This window comes from Megalops cyprinoides, chromosome 15, assembly GCF_013368585.1.
Source record: "Megalops cyprinoides isolate fMegCyp1 chromosome 15, fMegCyp1.pri, whole genome shotgun sequence".
In the NCBI taxonomy this organism is placed as follows: domain Eukaryota; kingdom Metazoa; phylum Chordata; class Actinopteri; order Elopiformes; family Megalopidae; genus Megalops; species Megalops cyprinoides.
In genome coordinates this window covers 15,654,024-15,660,091 of record NC_050597.1, presented here as the reverse complement: position 1 = coordinate 15,660,091, position 6,068 = coordinate 15,654,024, and the positions used below count along the sequence as shown (strand labels likewise).

The window sequence follows — 6,068 nt, the reverse complement described above, 5'->3', positions numbered from 1 at the left end:
GACATGACAAATGTGCAGTATGCACTGTGCTAAAAATGGACATGTGTGAATCACGTTTCCTTAGCAGGCCCATTGTTGTCACCCAGACACTTTTAATTGTCATGGCACTGAATACTGAGGAGTTTTCTTCAAACCACCTCTCTCCAGGCTAAAAATTCATTTCTTTTCTTTAAAGAAATAAAAAGCCTTTTCCTGCAGTGTAACCCGCAGCAGTTCTCATTTTGGTTTTTTGTTAAGATTCAAAGCTGCTTAATTTTACAGCTGGAAAATAAGACAAAAAAAGCAACTGAGGCTCCGTCTACAAGGGGAAATTGTAAAAAAACTTAAGCCCAGTTCACCCTCCACAAGGTCACAGAGCTGCAGCTGTGTATGCAAATGGACGAAGTAAGCGAGGGGCTCCATTTCGCCACTTTCAAGCACCCTGTGACTCATCAGTAGCCCTACAGGTTGCTTGGATGACGTCAGTGGAGCCCATGCTCCAATTGCCAACTACCTGACTGTATTACACTGGACAACTTGCAGTGTGAAAAACAGTCGCAGTTGTGTGTATCAGTGGATTGCATTTTCTATGCCCCAGCACTCCTGCATGAGTGCAGTGGTTGTTGCAGCGAGACAAGCATAACATATCCAATTGAAAATGCCTAACTAGGGCTGCAAAAAAAGGGAAAATGCATAAAAAACAACTTCCTGTTGCAGAAATGGAACTGTGTGGTAGAAAAGAAAGTAGGCTATATATTGGACCCTACCTTTTTGTTAGTGTGAGTGGAAATGCCGGCCCATAAGTACTAAACATAACGGCAGGTCCTTCATTAGATGCACAGGTTCTGCAGTCTTGTACTTGTACGTGGAGGATGTAGTGGCTTTTTTTTCTGCATCTGTGATACACTTTCTCATGTATTGATTTACAGCCGTACCTTATTGAACCCTTCTCTTCCCTCCCAATAATGACGTTTAGATAGTTCATAATTTCTCATGAAAGTATAGGATCAAAGGTGAACAACCATTATTACATGCTGTGATGATTTCGCCAGAGCTAACAAGCGGGTCCTAAAACCTCAATTCCCATCCTTCCTGCAGCAGGGTGCATGGATGATAGCATTGGGCAAAACTCTGGTTCAATATAGCACATGAGTGCTTCAGATTATTACAGGGGGGAGCTAAAGTACATACAGTACCTCTATGCCTTGTGGTCCCACAGGGCCTGGCAATCCTGGGTCTCCCTTCGCCCCCTCAGGAAAAGAGAAGTAATGGAGGGAAAAAAAAGAGAGAGCAAAATCGTTTAACTTCAGATTTGTTTTTCTATGCAATTACACCACAGCTGATATCATTGAGTGAGGCTCCAGGAAAATCGATTCCTGCAAAGAGCTGTGGGAGGTGGGGCTAAAATAAACCACTCAGTGTTTTTAAAAACACCTGACAACATAAAACCACCTTCATACGGCTCTTTCTTGCTTTTATTATTCCTTTTAACAGCAGCAATATTTCACGCCCACATGCAGGTGGTACCCTCACTTCTTTTGAACGGCTTTGGTTTGATCTGAGCCGGATGAGCTGTATGCATGGCATTTTCGAGAGCACCGCATCCAGTGTCATGGGGTTGCTTTTTTCAAGCTCTGAGGTGAATGTTTGACCTTTCTGACAGTGGCACGGTTACATTTCATTTGGTTACCTTTAGGCCTGGTGGTCCTTGAATGCCTCTGTCACCCTGACAGGGTAGAAAACACAAACAGACGGTCAGTCAGCTATGTTAGAAGCACAGAGGTGCACAATAACAGCATGACATCTCAAAGCTAATTGGGAGGTTTTCTTGAGTTGTTTTCAAGGTTGCATTTGCTTTCCTTCATGCTTTAAAAAATCCCATTTCTGTTTTTTTTTTTTAGGCAAAATCAGCCTGGTCAGGGCAATTGAGTAGCTCTTATAAGACTGATTGTATCTTGATTCTGTCTGGTATGTCCAACAACTTTCATTCTATTTTCTCATAGAGCCATCCAAGGTGCCTTTTAAGTGTCTTGCATAGAATAATGACAGCATTCAATCTTAGATAAAAGTTCCAGACTCTCTTTTCACTATAGGTGTTACTCACAATGTTACCTATGTCATCTACTCATGAATGTTACCTGTGTTACCATGCAAAGTAATGTTTATTAATTCATGCCATTCTCTATCAATCAGTGTTTCTCCAGTGAGTGCACATTATATTGTTCATGTACATGGAGACTGTATTTGTCCTATTAGTGCAGTCAGTGTCTCTACTGTTAATAGAGACTATTTTTCTTATGTGTAGGGACCATGTTTCTCCTGTGAATGTAAGCATTTTGTGTAGAGAATATGTTTCTTCTATGAGTAGAGACTGTGTCTCTCCTTGGCGAAGAGGCTGTGTTTTTCCTACGAGTCAAGACTGTGTCTCTTGTGGGTGTAGTGACTATGTGAATTACCTGATCACCTTTCTCTCCCTTCTGTCCTTTCTCTCCTGCTTCACCCTCAGTGTGCACAGAGAAAAAAGATGATTAGAGGGCAGCTGTTGAATCATCTGCTGTTTCCTCTCAAGTTAGCTCGATTATACTATTATCAACCAGACAGAAAAGTAAATGTCCTCTTCAAGTTTATCTTTGCTTGCCATTATGGATTGAGGGGAACTTTTCCATTTTATTTATTTATTTTATTGGTTCTATTGCTTTGTGGTTTCTTTCCTGTACACTCAGTACAGCACCCTGACTCTACACCACACCAGAGCTCCACACCCAAGCATGCACTTACAGGCCCAGAGAGGTGTCTCAATCCATGAGCTGTCATCACCTGGAAAAAAAAAACAAACAAACAAATGGACAGGATATATCTTTTCATCTGTATCATACACTGCCTTGCCACGGCCATAGAAATCCATACACACAGGAGTGATGAGAGGATGAGGACAGTCCGCTCAGAGGTCAGAGCGGAGCTACAGGCGACACAGGAACACTGTAGATCACCTACTCTGTGTGCATCTAAGCAGGAGTGAGGGCTAAAGGTGAACAGCATGTAGGAGACCTTTGTTGTAACAAGGCTGCAGCTCACAACAGTGCGTCCTAAAGATGCCATCTCCACACTGAATGGGACAAAACATGAATGGGTCCTTGGGGTTTGCTGCTTTTCCTGGAGACGCAGTTGTCATTGTTAATGCAATGGTCAGTGACGCTGTTGTTCAGGGTGCCAGTGGCTCTTTTACTCTGCGGGTGCTGGCAGAATAAGCAGCTTGTTCAGACCGAATGCAATTTTCACTTAAAGTCCAATCGAGGAACAGTTCACAAGGGACCTAAACTGAAATAACACCCCTCAGGCCTGGTCACGGTACACAGTGGGAGGCCGCTTGCAATCACCACCATCAAACTCCAGGACCAGAGCCATGCGCTGCTGTCTCCTAGGAGTGAACGAGCTCCTGCCTGGGAACTCACTACTCATATCTGTCATGTTGATATGACCATCCTGCTGCCTACACTCAGGCCACAATCAGGCAGCCCCACTCCCTTAAAGAGAAAAGAACACCTTCTCCGAAAATTTACACACTCTCACATTTCGCCACCTAAAAGAGGCTCATTTAACACAAAAAATGCTCTCAGCGATGTTCTCCCTGGAGAGAGGGGACGGTGATACCTTCTCTGCCTGTGGCTTTCCCCTGCACCTGGTATTCAGGCTGATCAGGGCCTGAAGTCATTTAAAGCAGGGATGAAGAGTGATGTAGGCCACACAGTGGGAGAGTCATACAGAGAGCTCCCCTGCAGGGAACAAGCTGCCAACAGCAGGGAAAGGGCGGGTCAAGTGGATTGCCCGGATTTTTGCTTTTCAGGGATCCGCAGATGAGCATGGAGAAGTTTTACATTTTATGAGGCCACCTCCACAATTCGCACATTCCACAGCATGTTGATTATTTGTCCTTGCCAGTGTCTGCGAGCAAAGATAGCCCTTGGCCATTCCTACTGGCAGTATCCATCTTCTCTGTGTTCCCTCACAAACAGGTCTGCTCTTCATAACCATAAAGGGGGAGATGGTTTAACTAAACTAAATTACAGAGAGCGAAAATGTACTACTATCAGAAATCCAACAGGTTCTTCTGAATGCTAGAAATTCATATACTGTCATTATATGTAATAATCTGGCAAAACTCGACATTATTACTGATAACAAGTAATATGAATTCCCATTTATGGTCACTGGTAATTTATATGTTATTTATAACATATAAATGTGCATCCAAATGCACTCACCACCTTAATATAATAATTAGTGTTTCAGTCAATATGTCCCAGGGCATTAATATTCAATTCAGAATTCAATTCACAGCTGGTCTGTTCATGTAAGAGTTTTATCCAGCTCAAATTGAGAGTATGAAATTATTCATTAGCAATGAAAATCTCTGTTGCTACCTGTGGGATGCATCAACAATGGACACAAATCAAAAAAACTAAGGTGCACAACAGAAATCAGTGGAGGTGCCAACAGCCTGATTGGTAAAAAAAAATATGCAGAAAGAGAGAATGGGCTCCCTGAGAGCCAGTAAATCATTTTTTCCAACCAAAACTTTGGCAAATGACAGAGCAAAACAGCATTTTCACATGAATGACCAGGTAGTTAAGCAGCAGCAATCTCTAAAAGCAACAGGGAGTTCTCCCAAGGTCCAGCCAAACAACATGTGTTGAGCATTTCTAACTGTTGTTCTGAATGCCTTTTGATCCATAAGAGGCAACCTAACCTTAAGGGTGCATTGTTATTTTTTGTCCTCTTTATCTATTTTGCAGGCCTTCCCCTTTTTTAAGTGGGCTGGCTACCAAAACATCAGTGTTGCCTTTTCAAATGGGCAGCAATTAACACCATTCTACAGAACTATCCTGAGAGAGAGAGAGAGAGAGAGAGAGAGAGAGAGCTCTGTTTAATTCCTGTTCATTTCTGAAAAGAGAGATTAGCTGTGGCATGCTGTTATGAGTTCTATATATATTTTTTTTGCTTTTGCAGGCTGAATTGTTTTTACAACCCACCCCCCTCTCTCAAGTGAACAATAACAAAGCAAGCATTACAAGATAAATGTGGACCACTTCCTAACCCTGACATCCTAAGAGAGTGAGTTTCAACACCAACACCCCCAGCTGGAATATTTCCCTGCTTTCTTCACAAGCTCTCCCAGGGAGACAGTTTGGTAAATGGCAGACAATGGTAGACAATGGCCACTGCCTGCTAACAAGACGGAAGCCCTGCCGCAACGATGCAGTGACGTTGCGAGAATGTTGTTAGCTTGCTGGGGTAATACATTCTCCTTCCTCTCTCTTCTTGTCAGGAGGCAACATGCTCCGCATCACCCGCCTTCATGAACCTGATTAAAATAATTCAGCTATGCTGAACAGCCAGGCTGACCCCTCTGACAGGCAGTGCAATGTGTAATCAAAGCAGGGGATTACAGGGGGGATCACTCATAGCATTGTCTCCAGCAAGAAGCAGGAAAGCAAGCCTTTAAAATTCACCAATTCTATGTACGGACTTTGGCGCTGCTAAATGGGAACAAATTACGCTGGCGTAATCATGTGGATGTTCCTGTTGTGTGAATAATGGAGATGATCTGTGAATGGCTCAAATAGAGCTTTGGATGGCCCCATGCCTGATTTCAACATAGACACGGCAATCAGAGGTTTCACATTAGAGGCAGGCACAAACAGGAAACATAAAATCCAAGTAACGTGGCTGTACTTACAGGGCCTGGGGGTCCTCTAGGTCCAACTTCACCCTAGACAATACACAAACAGACACACAGACACACACACACACAAAGTAATTATAAAAAAAGCCATTTTCTTATGTGACACAACACCAGCAAACACAGCACACCCCGTGCCAGACAAAGCTGAAAAGCCGAAAGGTCCGGCGGAGCGGCATCCCGAAGAGACACCTTGTCCGGATGCGCTCTGGACCGCGCCATCGTCCGGGCGCTGGAGTCGTGAAGGTCAAAGCGGCGTTTCAAATGGATTCAAGTGGAACACATCAGCCTTTTAAAGGGATTTTTAATGCCGCTGGCTGCATTGGCCGGGGCTTCTGGGGGGCTAAAG

The 6,068-nt window shown here is 43.7% G+C and overlaps 1 long non-coding RNA gene across 1 annotated transcript; it reads right to left on the bottom strand.

Annotated features, from left to right (window-relative positions):
- Positions 1-2,446: 2,446 nt before the first annotated feature.
- Positions 2,447-5,770, bottom strand: LOC118789796. The gene is made up of 3 exons (XR_005005480.1): positions 5,717-5,770; positions 2,758-2,796; positions 2,447-2,480 (listed from the first exon to the last, which is right to left on the bottom strand). It is a non-coding gene; the product is annotated as an uncharacterized LOC118789796 (long non-coding RNA).
- Positions 5,771-6,068: the final 298 nt, after the last annotated feature.